The 22,066-nt window shown below is 33.2% G+C and overlaps 3 pseudogenes; 2 read left to right on the forward strand and 1 right to left on the reverse strand.

The window, feature by feature from the left end:
* The first annotated feature begins 3,580 nt into the window (after positions 1 to 3,580).
* Positions 3,581 to 5,609, forward strand: LOC125199168 (annotated as a pseudogene).
* A 7,039-nt stretch (positions 5,610 to 12,648) lies between these two features.
* Positions 12,649 to 15,753, forward strand: LOC125199166 (annotated as a pseudogene).
* Positions 15,754 to 18,532: 2,779 nt separating this feature from the next.
* LOC125199158 lies at positions 18,533 to 19,844 on the reverse strand (annotated as a pseudogene).
* Positions 19,845 to 22,066: the final 2,222 nt, after the last annotated feature.

Below are 22,066 nucleotides of genomic sequence, written 5' to 3' on the forward strand. Positions count from 1 at the left end.
AATAATTAATTGATAGCTAAATAATTAGGGAAAAATTGTGTCTAATACCAAGTTAATGTATTATATTAAAATCCAATTCTATTTAGGATTCTACACATGTCACATATGTGAGACATAAAACTTACATTTGATTCCCTAAAGTTGCTGGCTGGCTGCCTTTCTCAATTCCCTATTTAGCTTGTTCGATTTTCTGTTGGTTTTTATATTAGTTCAGGAAAGGTTGACCGTGGTTACGATCAGGGTTAGTAAAAAAAGAAAAAGAAAAAGAATTGAAATAGAATTGACCAGAATTGTGAATGTGCATTGTTCTTGTGTTATTTTAGTTGCTAACTATTAATAATTATGTGTATGTGTAGTTTCCCAGCAGGAGATAGTTTCACTATACCAGAGGTTCTGCCAGCAGGACAGGAACGGAGGCAGCTTCATCTCCGCCGTTGAGTTTATGACTACTGGGTTAGAAAGGAAGAAAGAATGAACAGTCAAAGAGAAAAAGAAAGGAATAGAAATAAGTGAGGAAGATGATGACATGGAATTTATTTTTATTTTGTAAAATTTATTAAATCAAAACGCCGTAGTTTTGATTGCCACAGTGCCACCTCAACTTTGATTTTTTATTTTGGGGAAAAATCAGAAAAAAACTAAAGTTCATGCATTTGTATTCAAAAATTAAAGTTTAGGGGAAAAACCAAAAAAAGTTGAAAGTTCATGTATTCCAGGCAAATAACCCTTATTATTAATCTCCATACCGATAAGAAGTTTCTCTATTATCAAGGAATGGAAAGACTAGTATTTAGATTCACTATTATGCAATTTTCCTACATAGCGAGATGGAAATGGATATGGGATAAAGTTGAACAAGAAAGTTGTCCTGAATATTTTTTTATGTTATTGTTGAGAAGTCTTTAATAAGACATCGCGTCCATGCTCTTTGGCAAGAGCATGGTTTTATTCATTTTTTATCTCTGCTCTTTAAGAATCAAACACCCAATCCACACTCTTTCGTAAGGACATGCTCAAGGATCCCACCATTCTATTATTCAATTTAAATAAAAAAAATTCCACAATATTAAAATGCATTAAAAATATCCAAAATACTATTACTAATTACTAAAAAATTAAAAATTACATAATTAAAATCCTAAAAATTAAAAATTACATAATTAAAATCCTAAAATATTAATTTTATAATGAAATATGAGTGAGATAAAGTTAGTGGAATATATGGTACATTACCAAAAATAGAAACCATCTAAAAACAGAGGACATCATATTTAGATGAAATTCATATCAATGCATCCCCATAAAGCAACTCCTTTAAATATTTATCACCAATCTTTGAAAATTCCTCATTTTAATCCTCAGCCCTTTTTTTTTATCTCTAGCTGTCCAACATCAAGATTTTTCTCAATGTAGTCCACCTAGTTTGCCATTTTTTGCATCGAGTCTCAATTATTGCCACAAACATAGATAAAATACAGCACATCACAGACAAAGAGATATTCTATCTATATTTCTTGATTTATGGTGAATACAAAATACAACCAACTTGTACTAAGAAAGCAAAAAAAGAAGTGAAGGGCAGTGCTAGACTTTCGCAGCATTGGTTTCTGCAAACATACATAGTGGTCTGAAATTGAATTTGATATGTCTCACTTCACTAAAAGCTTATTCAAATTTTATGACAGGAGACCTAGGCTGGAGAATGTCTGAGATTGTTCTCTGATTCATAGCTGTAAATTATAAACTGGATGTACAAGACAAAAATCACCCACAATTTCTTTTCTGCTTCAATATATATTCTGCTACCCTAGAATCTAGTCTTCAATATTTAGGCCACATTGGGAGAAGGAGGCCTTGTTTTCCACGCATGACTCAGACTGGCTGCTAGAGGAATCTAAGCATAAATATGCACTAAGATTATTTGGTTAATCATATATACTCCTACTCTTTATTAGTACTCCTCAATTCCATCCTAATAAAGTCTTTTGTCATTTTGATATGTTTACAGTATAGAGTCGTTTTCGTTTTTAGTAAAAAGTCAACTATATTTTTTCCCCTACTTTATTATCTCTTACTTTTTTTCTCTTCATCTCTACCTTTTTCATTTTTCACTTTATTCTTTCTTTACTTAACTCACTTAACACAATTTTTCTTAATCTCCGTGTCAAAAGTTTTGCCTCCATTACTATGGAATGGAGGAGTAGTACATTTATAACAGGAATAATTATTTGGAAAATTATTGTTGTTTGATTGAGCATATGATGTTACTAAAATTAGTAATTCTTGCACACAGCTTTTGTGTTAGGTGAAATATCCATTACGGTTCCACAATCATGGACTGTTGGTTGAATCAAGTAGGTTTCGTTATGTACAATTTACTTCTAGCAGCTTGAATGTCACTACTAGTCTCCCATGGTTTTAAAGTGGAGGAAGAGTTATGATAGAGTTCCATTAGATTCTATATGGTCTGATTGAAGGTCCAGATTCAGTGTAATCAGTAATATAACTGATTCACTTTTATATTATCTTGCATCTACTTATTCTTGATGTTGTGAATCTAAGTTTTATTGTGTAATACGGGTTTATTCGTGTAAAATAAGTTTTATCGTGTTCGTGTCAATATTATATTGTGTTGCTAACGCATTGTGAGTTTTCTTAACGGTCGGTTCGGATTAGATTATCAGGTTGACTATCCAATTCTAATATGGGCGATTTGCCACTCCTAAATCTTCTTTTACAAGGTTGCATTACATTTCTTGCCTTTATGAATGATTGACGTTATTTATAAGAAAAAATCATTAAAAAACAACAAGAGAATTTTCATAAATAACATATGTTTATAAATTATATTCATGACATATATTGATTATTCATAAATGCTAAAAGCAACAAGAGAATAGAGGCCCCGGTATGGGCTAGAATTCTTAATTTGATGTGTTGAATTGTAGATGAAGTAATGGCTAGTCTTTACTATTTTTGCATTATCCGTACTATGTACAATTATCTACCATTATTTCGGCGGCCCCTCAAATTCAATTCATGTTGTGTTAAATTACAATCATATGCCTCGTAAAAATTATAGTCACCAAATTTTAAAAGAATTTAATAATACAAGATCTCATACTACTGATACTAGTAATAATGATCTTGATTCTTGAAGATGTGAAAAAACATTGGCAACTCGAGTCGTAGATTCATCTTACCGTTTGTTCAACAATCTAGCTGACAAGTCAAAGTGTATCGCTTGATAGATTATATCCTGATTAATGTATAATGAAACAATTTAAGTACCAATTATAGAGTAAAAACATTATTGTACTGGAGTTGGTAGTGAGATTTAGATCTATCTGACAGAGATATCTACCTCATGTCCTTTTGAAATAAGACAACATTAATATTAGACTTGTTTAACCAATCCTTGAGAATCTCTGCCACTAATTGCTTTCAGCTAAGATAAAATAAACCTCTTCTCTTTTTTAATTACTCAGTAATCTTTGTCAAAAAGTGTGGTGCCAAGAATCTACACATATGTTTCCCCTATAATAATGCCCTCTCCCATCTCCAAACAAACCACCCTCTCTCTATTGAAAATGGACAGAGAAAGAGCCAACACCATTTTCTTGTTCTTATTACTCTCATGTTGCAGAGTAAGCCTTCTTCTTCCTTGTTTTTAGCCTGCATTATATTGTATCTATTTCTTGTCTTTTTATTACAAGATTTTCTATTTATGGCAGGTTTACTCAAATGTGATAACAAAGGAAAATCCATTCACAGCCAAAGCCTCAGCAATTAGGTATTGGAATGCCCACATTTCAAGCAAAATCCCCAATCTCCTTTTCTACTATCAAAGCTCGCCGCTATCATCGGTGGAATCGGCGTTCTTCGCCAAACTCGCGGCGGAGAAAGGCCTCTCCGCCCACCTCGCCGCCTTCTGCGCCGCCGCGGACCTCTTCTGCCTTTTGAATCAAAGGCCGCGGCGGTGGAGAGAACCACCGCAGCGACGCCGACTTCGCCTTCTACAACAACAAGCACTTCTCCAACTACGGCGGCGCCCGCCTCGGCGGCGCCGACCGTTCAAGAACTACTCCGACGGCGTCAACTTCGCCACCGGCTCCTTCTCCCGCTACAGCCGGAGCTCCACCGGCCACCGCGAGGGCTTCGCCAGCTACGCCGACGACGGCAACGTTGCAACCTCCAATTTCACCTCCTACGGCGGCGCCGCCAGCGGCGGCGGCGATTTCAAACCTACATGCCGCGCGTCAACGTCCCCGACCTCCGGTTCGCGTCGTACGACGCCGACGCCAACGGGCACAAGCTCACATTCTCGAGCTACGCCGACGACACGAACTCCGGCAGCCAGGGATTCACCAGCTACGCCAAGAACGGCAACCACGCGCCGCTCGATTTCTCGAGCTACGGCGACACGTCAAACGTCGTCGGATCGACCTTCACCGGCTACGGCGAGGTCGCCAACTCCGCCAACGACACATTCAAGGCCTACACCACCAACGCCAACAACCCCACCAACACCTTCAAGAAATACGGCGCCGGCGGCAACAGCGGCGCCGACTCCTTCTCCAGCTACGCGATTCCGCCAATGCCGGTGCCGACTCCTTCCAACCTCGGCCGCGATTCGAGCTCGGAGAAGGCGAATTTCTTAAACTACGGGAAATCGTTCAATGTCGGGACCGACGTGTTCAAGGAGTACGGAAAGGGCACGTTGGATCAGACCGTCGGATTCAAGATTTATGGCGCCAACACCACATTCAAAGATTACGCAAAAAAGGGTGTCACCTTCGCCGGCTACACTAAGCCAGAAGCTAACAAAGGCGCTGATCGGGAGGCAAAGCCTTCCAAAAATGGGGTGGAAGAAGGGAAGTTCTTTAGGAAAGCATGTTGCAAAAGGGAAAGTATTGAGAATGCCCAATATTCGAGATTGGATGCCTAAGAGGTCGTTTTTGCCCGGCCCATTTTGTCGAAATTGCCAATTTCGTCGCTAGACGACCTCAAACGGACTTTTAACGCGGCGAAAACTCCACTATGGAGCACGTCCTAGCCAATGCTCAGGCTGAGTGCGTGCGCACACGCCTGGCGAGACAAAGTCATGTGTTGCCTCAATTGAGGACATGATTGACTTTGCTGTCTCGGTACTGAGGTGATGACGTGGTGGTCCGGGCGACCGAGACGGTCGAGGGTCCGGGCGGGAAGTGATGATTGGGGAGGTGAAGGGAGTGAATGGTGGGAGAGTGACAAAATCGGTGTCTTGCCATCAAAGCTTGTATCCGTACTTGCTCTACTATTGTCACTCGGTTCCTAAAGTGAGGGTGTATGAGGTGGATATTCTTGAAGTGGAGAGTAAGGCAAGGATTAATCATGGGACTGCCATCTGTCACTTGGACACGTCTACGTGGAGTCAGAGTCACAGTGCTTTCTTGGCATTGGGGTCGGGACCGGGACAGATCGAGGTTTGTCATTGGATTTTTGAGAATGACATGACTTGGACCATTTCGGATTAATTGATGTATTTTTATTTTTGTTTAACAAAATGTTTGCTTTTGTGTGTTTGGGGATAACTTCTTGATAATGGACTCTTTGATACTTTTTTATTAGTTGTTTTTGTTTTATTTTTAAAGTATATCATATGTTGATACAAAATGTAATATCTCCAAAGTTCAGAAAATACGCGCAAAGTTAGAGTACCTATTAATGATTATCTACTAGTACTTAAACTTGAAATAATCAATGTTAAATTATTCATTTACTGTAAGTTAGTATTATAAAGCGATAATACTAATAATTATTCTATAATTTGTAATGATTGATTAAATGACATTGTTTTGGCCAAGTCTTGTGCTCCGCAAAATATCGCTTCTCTTGCCGACGGCTATGTCAATGTAGGAAATACACTCCTTAGGCATATCAACTTTTGCTTTGGTGATGTCAAGTAGCATACAAATTCATAAATTTAGAGCTTGTGTTTAGTTTACTATACCATATGGGTCATATTCTTTTTTCAGAACGTCGAAGGTAATTGTGTTGTTTATTTTGGCAAAAATATTACTACCATCTTCTTTTCTATTTTACTTTTTTATTTCTTTAATACTTTAATTCTTATTTTCTTTTTATAGATTTCATTTTTTAATACAAATTTCTTAAACATCGTGACAAAAGAGATGCTTCAATTAATTTGGGACGAATAAGTATAACTATTATGTTATGAATGATCACAACATAGTTTTATAGACCGCTACTCTAATTAGTACTAGAAGAATATACTGATAAATGAGATGATGTATGTACCTTTATGTTGCACTATGATTACGCATCATAGCACAGGTAAACCACTAGTCCTAGATGCCCATAATCTGTCAATGCACATAGTATATACTCCACATATTTATTTATAATTTGGTAGTGAAATATGGAGTAGTGTTTATGTGCAGACATGCAATCTCATGCCAAACTGCGCGTGTTGTTTTGCTTGCTGTTTTTGCAGCAAAAGATGAAAAGATAAAAGTGGACATTATTAAATTATACCATAAAGATCAAATATTAGAATATGATCTTGCATGCCTTTGAGTGCACCAAAAGAAACGAAACCGAATAATTGAGCTTTCTACTATTTTCACCACAGAAATCATGGGCAAAAGCAAAACATTTTATAATCAAGTTTTGAACATGTGAAATATTGTTCTTTTAATTTTTAATAATGTTTCAGCTTATTTTTATTTTTTTATCATTACACCATAACTAATAAATTATGCTAAAAGTTTCAATAATAGTTCCACTAAGATCAAACTGACGATGGCTTGGATATAAATATATTGTTTTCTAATCCTTTATTTAAAAATTTTGGTTTCTGTATTTAGCCCCGTTAAATTATTAAAAAAGCCCTTTAAAATTTATGTTTATTTAACTATAAAAAAAAATTTTTGATTTATATATATAGAGTTTTATTAATCTTCATTCACGTATTTATATGTAGATATATCAACTACATTCCCTCTAATTACCCGATCCCCAACTATTTATATCAATTCTAATTTTTTTTTGGTATCTTTTTATAAAAAAATAATTTTACCAACTATTTACATAAAATTCAAATTTTACATTATTTTTAAGTTTTGTCTCACAAAATTTTTGGTATCCCATATTTAGCGTTGCTTTCTAGAAAAATGCAAAATGGATTTATTTTTGCGTTATGGTTAGAAAGTTTTCTACATTATAAACCCCTTATTTATGCATATATAACATCAAATTAATTAAAATGAAATTAAGTAGTACATGTTTGACTGGTTTATGTGAATTTTGTTTCATTTCTTCAAGTTCTCGCCTATATATGGATAAAAAACTTTGAAACAAGAAAAGTGATTAAAATGATTATTTGCCACATTCTTTGTTTTGGTTGAAGAGGGCTTTTTTTTTGGTTTAAAAAAAAATAAACTTTTGATACTACTATTGTTTTTTCTGAAAAAAGTAATATGCATACATAATAAAACTGGCTTATGTTTTAAGTTATCAAGAGAGTCTTTTTCAAAGAGCAGCTTTTGTTCCATTTTTTTTTAAAAAAACTTATAATTTTTTCTCTGGAAATTCAGCAATGCTGCCCCTTGTCCTTTATAAAACTAGAAAATCAATTTTTTGGGTTTTTTTATTCTGTTGTATTGTATCCATAATACTAACTCTATTTTATGTCCTAATACAACATTATGTCTTGCAAATTGAAATTATAAATATATTCCATCTCTTTTTTGCAAAAAAAGTCTTACCCATACTATCAATTAAACCCTGTGTATTTGCGTAAATATTTAATTTAATACATTATCAGATCGATCAACTTTTACAGTATATTTTTTTTTATTTAGTTTTTTATGAATAAAAAAAATTCTGAAAATCTTCTCATACTCTTAGTTTGGCTTGTTGTTGTAGAATGTAATTTTATTTTAAATACTCAAATATCCCAATCAACGTAGAACATATGGTAGTCCAAATCTTTGCCCAAAAGGGTTCTGGTTGATTTGGAAGACAAAGTAAATGCTCCATTGCTCGCATAAAAATATCCAAAAGGGTAACAAAATCTTAACAGCAGCCTAAAAAATGTGTCTTCGTGTTGAGGCAGCCTTGAAACAAAAATCAAAATTGAATTAGTTCTAGTAGTTCATAGTCATTATATGCAAACACATTGTACACAACAATTCAAAGACGGAAAAAGAAAGATAGTACTACTAATATAATACCCCAAAGTTCCGATATTTATTTAATAATTTTTGGTCCCTTGGCCCCCAAATGTTTTTCTCCAGACAACTTGAAATTCATGGACCGTGCATTGGGGAGATAAACTTTTTGGGCAATGAAGATGAAATTAGATTGGTTTCAAACTCTATATGATGGAATCAGGTGCCCACTTACAGAGTAAAGGGGTGTGTGATAAGGGGGTTTTTTTTATCAGCGTCCCGGGAGCATTTTTCCAAGGATTCCTCTCCCCTCATTCAAGATCTCCACCTTTATTTTTTAGTTTGTCTAACTCAACATGTCCATTTTTATAAATAAATTCTCTCTCTATCTGCTTTTAAAATATTCAATTATTTTCTTTCTATTTATTCCACTAACAACTCATCTTAAAAATCTTGACATTTAAGAATGTGAATATTTTTAATGAAATGGAGGAAGTACAGACTAAATAATAATATATGAGAGATATGCTTGATTACTGTGTTTCAAAATATAAGTAAATCAATAAAAGAAAATGAAAAAGGAGATAAAATGAATTGGGAAACATACCTACGTTAGATTCTAAGTTGGTCATTTGCGGTGAGATGCAAAGATTGTTAAATATTAATACGACTCATTTAACAAATTAACAATAATTTATTAAAATTAACTAAACAAGTCTTTTGCTCATACTTTGATAATTCTGCTGGCATATTGATCCATGTACACCACCACTAGCATTGCCCCGCCGCAACATTTGACAATATATACTGTTAATAATTTTGGCCGATTTGTTAGTTATTTTATTTTTGCGGTTTCGACCTTCTATGTTTTTAAAACCATTTTGTAATGGATTTAAATTTTAATTATGCAATTAAAGATTTGTATCAAATTTTATTATTACTATGCATCCAATTGAAATAAATATAAAATGAAAGATTAATAGCATTAAATATAAATGAATAAAAATAAAGTGATAAGAATAAATACCTAATGTATGGTATAGACAACGTGACCAATGAATAGGTCTTGTGTACTAAAATAGATGCCTTTAATAGAATTTGTGAATTATAGGTGGAAATCGGAATTACAACAAAATTCGAGCAAGTGGTGCATGAAGATTTCCTTACGTACAAGTACAACTTGGTACATGCAATTAATTCTTGTCGGTGCAAACGCGGAAACTACAACTTTATCAAATTTGCATTTTCAGATCTTACACAATTTTGCCATGTGTTTTCTTGGACATGTCGATAAAAAATACTATTCGAATTATTTGATTTGCAATGAATTAAGTTTTGCTTTATTTTGTACTTCTTACTAGTACTATTTTTATTCGAATGTTAAGGGCTGCTTGTTCTTGGAGTACTAAAATAAATAAATTGTTAAGCATGTTTTAACAAACAATAACTTTTCTATACATCGTTAATTCGTTATCTCTGATTAAACACTCTCCATCAATAGAGAATGAGTGGGCCCAATCCAATTGCAGAAGACTAATTAGCCCAAACGTCTGTTTTTTTTTCATTGTGGGCCATATATTTCGGGCTATAAAAGCTTACTTCTTAAAACACTAACTTTTCAATATTTATTTTAATCTTTATTATAGTACTCAAATTCTATTTTCATACACATCATACTTTCTTCTTGGGGAAACAAAAATCATACTTGGATAGGCTTCACATGGTAAATCTTTTAGTTCCAAATCAAGTGTCATTTTCAGGAGTACAAGGCTAAAAACTAGAAGCCAAATGAAGAATAGGCCTCACATGCAGATTGAAGGCATATTTCTCAGTGTGTTTATGAGTTTATCCAATTAAATGATCTAATCCGTGACGCCTTTTCTACGTCACATTTGATCAGGCCAGCCTACAAAATTTGCAAAGAACCAAAAAAGATTAATGAGTTAATCAAACAATGTCACAATTATTTGTCACCATCGATCCCAACTATATGTCACTAATTATGCATAACCTTATTATACTTTAGAATTCCTTTTCAATTATTGGCTTCTTTTCTAACTCAACATGATTATAGCTTTGGAATAATAATGATAAAAGGTGTCGCATGTATTATTTTTATTTTTATAATGCAATTATCCAGCCAATCAGCAGTGCTCAATAATTAAGGACGGTGTAATCAAATCAGCATTAGCTTAATTATAAATAAAACATTATGTGGTGAGAGGCCTTGACTTTATCAACACCCATAATTATTCGGATTGTTTAAACTTAACTATTTACTAAATTTATTCATTCTTAGTTTTTGGATTTTATGTCACATTATCTAGACGTGTCAGAATTGTTAACCACCTTCAAAATTTTCTACTACATGTCACGTATTTAATTGACCATACTTATAATATATACATATATTCATGTTTCTTGTGATTATCTTGTGCCTTCGAATATACTACTAGTATTACTTAAGGTAGAATATACTTATATAATCAGAAATTTCTTTTCAATAGTGATAAGTTAATGTTTTATTAGATAACAATAAATTAAACAGGACTATTGGCACAGTAATTCAATAAAAATACCATTTATTTTGCCTTTTTCTCTTTTAAGAAGGAAAATAAAATAGCCATTTTTATGTAACTGTCACTAATTGGTAGATTTAGTCATGAAGGCAATGGGCTGAATACTATCATTTTGTCCACATCAGTTATAGTATAGACTCAAATGCAATGCATTTATAATTACGATATCTATCCAGATTTGATAAATATCAAATGCAATGCATTTACAATTTCACGATTATATATCCAGATTTGACAATATTTGTCACTCGTTGCGGGAATTAAGCATGAAATTTGTGCCCCAATCAAAATAATTCTAGATATTTTATGGCATTGTTCGATTTGTTAGATAATACAACCAATATTAAATTAGTAGGTGATAAAGTAAAAAAACAAAAATTAAGTCAGCATTGATTTGAGTGTATTATTTGATAGATAAAATAAAAACTAGATTATTACATTTATCTCACTATTATTAAAAATTGATTTTTTTATTAAAATTAAATAATCTCATTTAGGCCTATTTATTTCTATAAAGTATGCATCAAAATTTAATTAATGAATTACATATCGATTAGGGTTTTCCTCCACCATTGCATCCATCAAGGTGCCTCCCGAATGTTAATGTCCACACATCGACACACACACTACATAACACACGCACATATAAATCATAACTTATAGAATTGACACACATGCATACACACAACACAAAGGTGGAAGAAGCAGAGATATGGAGCATTGTTGTTGACCGTTGCAACCCACACATTGGCACACACCACAAAAATCAACTGCGCGCACACACAAATCAACATATATATACATAATCGACTCACAACAAGAGGAAGGGTAGGAACGTCGTCTCATACATCGACACACACCACGCAGAATTAACAATTACACACACACACATAGCTCGGCACTCGTACACATAATCAACACACACACACAAGGAAGAGTGGTGAGGGTGCATGGCGGTGCAGCCAAGGGTCAAGATGGGGTAAGACTTAAAAGTGAATTAAAAGTATTCCCTCGTCCCACTTAAGATGTCCACCTTTTCATTTTTTAGTTTGTCTTACTCAGATACTCAAGATGTTCACTATCTATTTTAGAAATAAATCTCTCTCTCTCTTCTCCTAGTTAAAATATTCAATTACTTTTGGTCTCTAACTCTCCATTAACTCCATCTAACAACTTCTTCTAAAATCTCGTACCACTCAAAAATGTGGATATCTTGAATAGACGAGAAGTACTATAATGCTAAGAGAAACAAAATCAATGCATGTCGTATTTTAGTTGATGAACCAAATTTATTTATTTTATCTTAGTAACTAAACATGGGATTACAGTACACTATTGAGCGAAGCTAATATTGGCTAGTAGTTCGTCGGTAATTAAGAATGGATAATATTTCATTGATAAATAAATTCGCCGGCAATACGTGTGCTATGTATAGTGATAGTGGAAATGGAAATGGAAGAGGCCCTCCGAGCATGGATCCGACCACTAAATCTTTCGACTAGTTGATCGATCATATGTTAAGACAAGTTTTGTGAACAATTTTGATACACGTATAACATATGATGACAGCCAAGTACAAATCTTTCAGTGGTGTTGATGAATCTAGGAAGAGATGATGAAAATAAAATGTAAAATATATTTATACATAAAGGGTTGAGTCGTACCATCAAGTGGGATTTGAATGAGAAAACAGAAGGTTGTGGGTCATATACACACGTTGTTTTGAGGCAATTCCAGGGCCCACATGGCGCTGCTCTCTATCATTCACACATATTTACTTTCTTCTCCTTCTTCCTTTCTTCCCTCCACTAACAATCCCATTCCTATTCCTCTCCCACCATAAAACAAGTCAACAATAAATCCAACTTATACAATATATACCAAGATTTGATTTTATGTACCTACCCTCTCTATGTAGTGATTTACACACACACACACACACACAACGCGCAGTGGAGAAATGGAGAGGCCAGAATGGGTTTGTGAGAGCAGATCAGATAGATTTGAAGAGTTTGGGATGAGCAGCTCGAGAGGCATTTGAATAGGGCTTGACTCGGGAGAAGAGCAGGAAGAGTCAAACTCAAGATGATTTCCTCCCCCCTTTTTCTCCGCTCCACCCCCGCCGTCGTCGAGGCCGAGGCAGGAGTGGAGATTGACCCTTCTAAGCTGATCATCAAGAGCGTCCTGCACGTGGCACCTTTGGCACCGTCCACCGTGGCATTTATGACGGCCAAGATTCGCCGGTAAAGTCTCCTATCCTTTTCAATCAACAGATTCCTTTTATGAACCCTTTTAAAGATCAAACTTTTTATCCTTTCTCTCATTGTTACCACCGTGGTTGTGCAAAACTGATTCAATTCATATGAAAACAAATCTTTTTCTTTAAATAGTAGAAATAGGGAGTGTTGATGCCTTTTACACATTTGATTTTTGGGCCAAAAATTTAATCTTTTTGATGTGTCAGTTTGTAATGTTCCATGTTTTCTTGTGGGAAGCTAAGAACTCCGAAGATTTCATCTTTTTCTAGTAATTTTGTTTGGGAGGAATTGCTTTTTTGTGTGTGTGTGTGTGTGTGTGTGTGTGTGTGGATTTGAGAAATTGAGTGTCTTCTTATGGAAGCCGTGACTAGTGGCACGGGTTCAGATTGGGGTTGAAGGTGACTGCCATAACTTAAGCTGGTATTTTAGCTTTCATGTGATTCAACCATTTTATTTATTTTAATGTTTTTGACTTGTGTGTATCTCAGATGATCAGATGAAAAAATAGTTGTTTAGTCTTGGCAAAACAGAGGCCTATTATTTTAACTGTAATGATTAAGTGAGGATGCAATTAATATATTAACTTGTACCTAGAATGCAGGATCTTGGCTTTCTGCTTCAATATAATATAAATTGTGATGCAGTTTGCAGTGATGTTAACTTCAATAACAGTGATCTAGAAACCTGCGTTAGTTAATCTATCATAGATTATGTTTTTGGATTTATTTGCCTTTTGTTGTTTCATGGCATTGCTGTCATAGTTGGTTGGCTTTGGTAATGCAAACTTATTGATTTACTCAAATGTAGAATTGATTAACATTTCTTATGGAAAATGAACAGTTTGAATCAGTGATATCGTCTAATCCCAATGAGGAGTGTTCTAACTATGTTTGGATAAGATAATTAAACTCTAAAAAGGGACTTAAAAATGAGAAAGCTTCAATGGGTCAAGGGAAAGTTGGGGACCAAGAATGCAACCTTCTATGTTTAGGACCAACCAAACATTATAGCTTTTTCTTTCTTCTAAGGGCCTTTTTTGAGAGTTGATAGTAACATATTTTCCGAATAGCTTGAATCCTATATTTTCAACTAGAACGATACTGTAGTTGGTATTCACTATTGGAGCTAGAAAAGAAAGCGAAGCTTGAGTACACTGAGGTTTAATATAACCCTCAAGAAATCATGGGATCTGAGTAATGTACAGCTCTTTCATAGTTGGGGTTGATTCGTAGATTCCAGATACAAGTTATCACTCCGCATCTACTACTTCTTTTCCCTGTTGATTCATCATCATTTTGCTGAAGTTTGTGTGGTTATTAATATTTGATAGCCTTATGTGATCCTCAGTTAAACTGCTCGATTGGGGGAAGAGGGCCACCGGACCGAGGCTGAAATTCAATCCCTAAGAGCAGCTTTCACTCAAGAAGTTGCTGTTTGGCACAAACTCGAGCATCCTAATGTAACAAAGGTCGATCTCCCTTGCTATTTTTCGGCTTATTTTGTTGATATTTGAAAAGCAATCATGTTTAGGTATTTGTGAAAGCTGTAGTCACCCTTGTAGAATCTTCCTGTCACTGGCCTTACATTTTCCAAAATCCTTTTGCAGTTTATAGGTGCAACGATGGGCTCTTCGGGGCTAAACATTCAGACAGAAACTGGCCATATTGGTATGCCTAGTAACATATGTTGTGTCGTTGTGGAATATCTTCCAGGCGGTGCATTGAAAAACTACCTCATAAAGTTCAGGAGAAAGAAGCTCGCGTTTAAAGTTGTTGTGCAAATGGCACTAGATCTCGCTAGAGGGTACTTTCCCCATTCGTATTCGTTTACAGTTCTTACATAATTGTTTCGTGTTTTTTTTATATCTAGCATGGTCTCGTTTTGGCTTCCTAGGTTAAGTTACCTTCACTCTCAAAAGATTGTTCATAGAGATGTCAAAACAGAGAATATGCTGTTGGACAAGTCGCGAACGGTTAAGATAGCTGATTTTGGAGTGGCTCGCATAGAAGCCTCAAATCCAAACGACATGACAGGGGAGACGGGAACTCTTGGATACATGGTCCGGAGGTATGAGTGCTTTCCATTTTATTCGTTTGATTTGCTCGTGGAAAATTGGATTCGTAAATGTGAAAAACGATGAACTGCTGCAGGTTCTAAATGGAAACCCTTACAACAGAAAATGCGACGTCTATAGCTTTGGAATCTGTTTGTGGGAGATATACTGTTGCGACATGCCATATCCCGACCTCAGCTTCTCGGAGGTTACATCAGCAGTCGTGCAGCAGGTATTATATTTATAAAACTCCGGCTCAAAACTTTTACGTTTGGCCTTTTGTGTTGGTTGATCGCTCTGTTTGTGGACAGAATTTGAGGCCCGATATACCTAGATGCTGCCCGAGTTCCCTTGCAAACGTAATGAAACGGTGCTGGGATGCAAATCCAGACAAGAGGCCCGAAATGGACGAGGTGGTTGCCATGATAGAGGCCATCGATACGTCTAAAGGGGGTGGAATGATCCCGGTGGACCAGCAACAAGGCTGTCTCTGCTTCCGTACGAAACGAGGTCCGTGAAGAGTTGGATTCAGTTTTCTTGCAACAAGAAGATGAAGAGCAAGAAATGTGTTTGGTAGTTGTGGATATAGACTAACAAGCTTTGCTGCATATTATTTGCATTGTGTAAAGATTTACAAGTATTATTCTTCATCGATATTCTATCAATATTAATTCATTTTATTACTACTATCTTTTTATTTTGTTTACTTATGTTAGTTAATAACTTAAGATTGAGTCGCTCAGTCGGACAGAGTTAGATCAATCGCCCACAGATAAAATAAATTTGAATTTGATGAATCGATAATTTTCACGGGTTTCAGATTTTAAAACTGGAGCTTGTAATTTTCAAATGAGTAGTGATTTAGAGACGTAATGTCTACGAGCCATAATACCATTATGGCATTTTGACATAGATATATTTTTTATTAAGACTACTTTACCCAATATCATATTAAATAGATACAAATCTAATTAAGGAATATTAAATCAAATTAAATATCTTTATCTAAATGCATATTTATTGATTTGATTAGAGATAAGCTACAATCATGCTCAAACTTTTTATATGTTTACATATCATTTTTTTCATGTTAATTTTATACTATATTATTTATTTAAAAATCATGAATTCAGATAATAAATTAGTTACTATAATGCATACTAAATTATTATTTAATAATAAAATAATTTGATAACTTCATATATTATTATTTTTTTTTCAAATAAATTTTTATCTAATCAGTTGATAATTTAATTATGAGTTATTTTCCTTTTTTTATGTTATACTTTCATAGCCGATTAATTTTATTATTTTTTTTGTTAAATTTCTTATTCAAATTTGAATTGTATGATTAAATAATAGTAGTAGTTATTATGATGAATCATTTATTTGCGTTATCTTTTGTATTTTTGTATTAATTTTTTTAACTTTTATCACATGTAATATTCTTTTTATATTTTGATTGACAAGTACTAGTTAGACTTCGACTCTATAAAATGGGGAGTGTTAGGGTGCCACCACCTCTTAAAATAACACCATTTAATTTCTACTAATCATTTGTACACGTGACGAATAATAAGCGCCACGTGGCAAAAAAATCTGAAAAGACGGCCATCGATTTCCTACACTATATACAACAATTTTTCAACATATCCAACACGCTATACAACAATCTATAGATTGTTGTGTAGCGTTATGATATTCTGGTAGCGTTATAATATTGTTGTATATGTGGTGTCACAAATGTCACTTTAAAAGGGTGTTGTCATTTTAACACAAACCCTATAAAATTATGCTTAGAAAATTAACTTTATAATATTTCAAAAATAAAAAATTATTGTATTTTTTAATCGAAAATAATTGGATGAATCAATTTTTCTCATTTTAGATTATTTAATATATCGTACATCAACTAATTATATTAAGAATTAAGAAAATTAAGAATCGTAAGCTCCATTAATAATATCCTTTTTTAGTTAGTAATATTAATATAAGAAAATGAGAAGATTTTAAATATATAGCTTTAAAATGGTAAATATAGGAGTATAGTTAAGAATATGTGATTTTTTTGTTGAGTTGTAATTCCAGAAATAATAGTAAAAATGAAATGTAAAGAATTAATATTAAAATTTTAAAAATTTTAAAATTAAAATTACGTACTCAATTAGTATTAAAATCAAAACGCATCTCAAATAATTTTAAAATCAAAATTGCATACTCCAAATTTGTTGCTACATAATATAGTAAAATTTCAATATTTAATAAAGAAAAGTAAATATTAATCATGATCAATACTAGCATTAACAATGATGTAAAAAAATAATAATTTAAAGTTATTTATATTTTGAAATATAATTTAATTTTTCTTGATAAAGTAAATTTAGTAAAGAACTCTATATTTTATAAATAATCAAATTAACCTTATCAAGATCTTAAATAATACTACTTCCATATATAAATAGGGGACAACAAAGTACATATACAAAATTTAAATTTAATTTAAAATTAAATGTAAAATAAAATTACTACTTTAACCTCATTATGTCTCCAAAACATTTTTCTTTTCAAATTCATCCATCCCAAAAAAGAAAATAGTCTTTTTTGTCATTTTAATCTGTCCTACAAAATTATTCTGCATTCATTTTAGAAAAATTATTACTAATAATTAAACAATACTGTACTAACAATGTGAGAATGTGAGTCTCATTATTCATTAACACTACATTACAATCACTTTTTTCTCTTTTATTTTACCAATTTCGCATTAAAACCTTAACCTCTCTGAAACCTTTATCTTTAGGGCATAGGGATTATTATATACTGGATGTTTGAATTTGAAATTAGATTCTAATTTTATACCCTATTAATTTAAGTATTAATTGTACACTCAAAATTAATAAATACTAGTATTACTGTTTGGTAGAATAGACATTCATTTCTCCTACACACAAGAAACACACATTGCAATTCCAAACACGAGAATTTGAAATTACAATTTTACATCAAGTATTTAATTTACTAAATAAATAATTTTCGATTGAATTAAAATATTATAATTTTCAATTCAATCACATAAAATTGCAATTACAACATAATTAGAAATCAATTGCCAAACACACCCCGTAACCTTTTAAAAATTGTGTATTTAAAGCATACTAAATTCTGTTATTCGGTGGGTGCGATCGATAAAAACTCTCTTATCGGTAAAACTACGTCGTTATAGTAGCAAAACATTATCCTCTTAATTAATTTGTCATTTCAAGTCGGAAAATTTTTGGCGATCATAACTGAAAAGATAAAGGTGATGTGTATTGACGAATTAACTTTTAGAAGTCTTGTAAAAGTTAGTCATGTGTTATTTGATTTGCGGTAATTAACCCAAAATTAATTTAATTCAATTAATTAAGGTGTGATCTTATAAAAAAAAAGTGTGCTAAACTGAAAACATAAAAGTGGAAAACATATATGTGCAGGGAAAAGAATGAGAGAATTTATATTGATGTACTCATAAGTTATTGTTATTACAGCATAACCACAGGAAACAGTTGTTCATGTGTGGGAAAAACAAATGATAAATGATAAGCAAGAGCAGATCGACGCTCGAGCATTATTGTTGAGCACATCTCTTCTAATTCAAAAGCATCTTCGAAACTCAACTCCTTATGCCTTGTTGTGGCCGTCGTGGAGCTCCAAATCCGATTGCTGTGGGCCTTCGTCTTCATCCCAGTTGGTGGTCTTGTAGTAGTATGCATACAGCCCTAGCTGCACCATTCCGGACATAACTCCCAACCCATTTGGAATCTACACCCCACCAAAACAACTCATCAAAAAACATTCAATGGACTACAATCATAAATTTATATATGATTGATTGACTTACCAAGATGTAGGCATCAAACTTGACTAGAGCGTAGGTGGACCACACCATGCCATTGCAGAGGTTGGCCAATGACAGGTAGAAGGGCAAGTACTTCACACTCTGTGTCTTGATAACTCGTTTCTACAAACATGCATGAATAAATTCTATTGTAATACTTATTAATATACACATAAATAAATAGGCCTAGATTGTGAGAGAAATGTACCATGACGGTCAGGGGAGATGCGTACATCCCGATGTTCATCCGATGCAAATAAGTCCAACGAGCATGGACCTATTTGTGGTGCCATGGAGGCAGAAGAAGGTGATGAACACCACAAAGAAGAATAGAACGGCTTCTCCAGGAGTACGAGCAACATTGCTCGCTGATTAAATAGGATCAATCAATAAATCAATTAAGTAACCAATAATGAACGAATGACTGAATGAATGAATACGTACGCGTTTAGCCCAGGTGTTGGAGTACATGAAGAAGACGCCAACGTAGAAGGACTCAATCACCAAGCCAATGCCATTGATGGTGATGACTAGGAGGCTGTCGGGATGCACAGCGGGCATGCCATATAAGCACCACATCGCGCAGTTGAGAGCCGTCACAAGATAAGGGTGTGGTTTGAAATGCGACACGGATTTCTCTTGATATATCTTGTGGAATGTTGGACTACATGCATATAATATAATTCCCAATTAATTATCAATATGTATAATTAAATTAATTAAGCATAGCTAGGGTTAGAAAATTACAGTGGGGAAAGGAAAAGGAAGAAGGAGATCACATTTCCTGCAAATGGGATGAATTCATTATACATTAATCCAATAAATTAATATTGAAGAGAAAATTAGGGTTTGAATAACCAACCAATGATCCCCACAGTGGTCCTCAATGCATCTGCATCCATTGCCATTTAAAGCGCTTATGAGACTAAGATGATTAATGAGCTTTTGTTGTAAGAAACTCTTTGTTGTGAGTGATGGTGATTTGAGTGCAAATGTGAAGACATATTTATATGAAAAATTCGAGTAATCTTCGATGCATTCTGACCATTGAAAATTAGATCTGAACTAACAAACACAACACTTTAATTTCTCCATCGCATGGTGAGGTTTTTCGGGGGAATTGTGGTTCTTATCTATAGTCTTGATTAATATTATTTTCCACTTGTTTTATATATTATGTCAAATTAAATTACTAAATTTACACTGGATTGAGATGAACCGGATCACACTTGTTTACCGTGCATCACATCTGAAATAGTCTTTACATAATTTATTTAAAATATTATAATTGACTAATTAGCTTTGTAAGAACAAAACCACATCTCATATTTAACTTACTGTAACTAACTTTTGAGCATAATTGTCACTATCATTAATCCGAAGCATGCATTAGTTTGCATAATAATTATATGGAGTACTTTATTGTCAATTTCAATTGTTATAAGTATATTAAGTGAATATATAAATACAGATAATATTTAGTTGCAAAGGATTTATATAATATTGATGTTGATATATAATAAAATATATTTAGATGTGTTACGTGGGTGCATGGAAAAGTAAATGGTAGTAATTGCAAATTGTAAGAGTATTATCTTTACTATACACCAAATTAACTAAATTAATTAGTGCATGATGCAGGCTCGATTAACCCTAACGTTAGCACACAATTGGAAGGGTAGGATTAAAGTTGAAAATTTATAACTCAAAAACAAACAACCCAATTCAAATAGCTTGACAATCCGAACAAGTTGGCCTGAATTTAAAAGGGTTGGCCCAATTGATATCACTAGCATGTTGCATGTAGGAATGTATTTACTGTACGCATGCATAATAATGCACGCAATCTCATGTTATTTAGTTTTAGACAATATACTATTCCATCCTATTAAAAAAATAGAAACATTTAAACGACATGAGCTTTAATGATAATCTGAGAAAGTAAGTGAGAAAATTGATAAAGTAAGAGAGAGAAATGGAAAATGAGTAAAGTAAGAGAGTGAAGAGAAAAAGTAGTGAAAGAGAGTTAGTGGATTGGTTAATGTCCTAAAATGAAAGATTTTAAAGCTTTCTATTTTTAAGCGAATCCACTCAAAATTGAAATAGTTCTATTTTTAAAAACAGAGAGAGTAATTCTTTAAATCTAGATCATTGTAATTATTTATTCGTAAGTCTCTCAATTTATATGGAGTACTATTTGACATCAAAAATTCCTTTTAGGAAGTTACATATACAGATCATTAACTTTTTCTGATAAAAATAACCAGATAACAAATTCAATATTTTTTATTTACCATCTCTATTGAGTGTTCTTCGCCTATCCATCAATTCTCTTCGTCACTTTTGTATACGTCTTTCAAATTTTGATTGTCGCTACTCTAGTCGAAGTCCTTTAATTTTGCTCACCATTCACCAACTACTCACCTAATTCTGTTCAAATCATACGTATTTATATAGGATCATTTTTCAATTTTTTGAAATCTAGGAACTATCAATCGCATAGTAAAGATTTATTTTTGAGAACCAAATGCGTAAATAATGGTTTAATAATTATTTTTATTTATCATATATTTTAATTAATTCTCATACTTTTGATTATATATGTTTCAATGAGTCATTTCTATCAAAATATATATTAAAAAAGGGTATTTTAAGGTTAAATATATAAATAGAGGTGCCAAAAATTAATACAAGGATGTATTGAAATAAAATATAATACTAATACACAAGGATCTAAATACTATATGTATTTGCCTAATCAGAGTTATTTAACCATTTAAGGATTGAGATGAAACGCTCTTTCATTGTTTTTTTCGGCTGTAATCTTGGCATTGTCCCATTTATGTGAAAACTATAATTTTTAGTAATAAATAAAAAAGCAAACAATTCCAAAATAGAAGGGGAAAAAAAAATCGAAATGTCCAGAAAGGATGGATCTTCTTTTTTTGTATCTACGAAGATATCTTTAAAAAAAATTGTTCATATAGATCGTAATTTTATTATTTTATTTACTCAGTTTAATGGTAAAATTTAGTGCCGTCAGTTAAAATGAGGAATCTATATAATCAACTAGTTTTACAACTATTAAATTGTTAAAAGTATAGTATTAAATAATTGTAGGGACA

This window comes from Salvia hispanica, unplaced genomic scaffold (assembly GCF_023119035.1).
Source record: "Salvia hispanica cultivar TCC Black 2014 unplaced genomic scaffold, UniMelb_Shisp_WGS_1.0 HiC_scaffold_406, whole genome shotgun sequence".
In the NCBI taxonomy this organism is placed as follows: Eukaryota; Viridiplantae; Streptophyta; class Magnoliopsida; order Lamiales; family Lamiaceae; genus Salvia; species Salvia hispanica.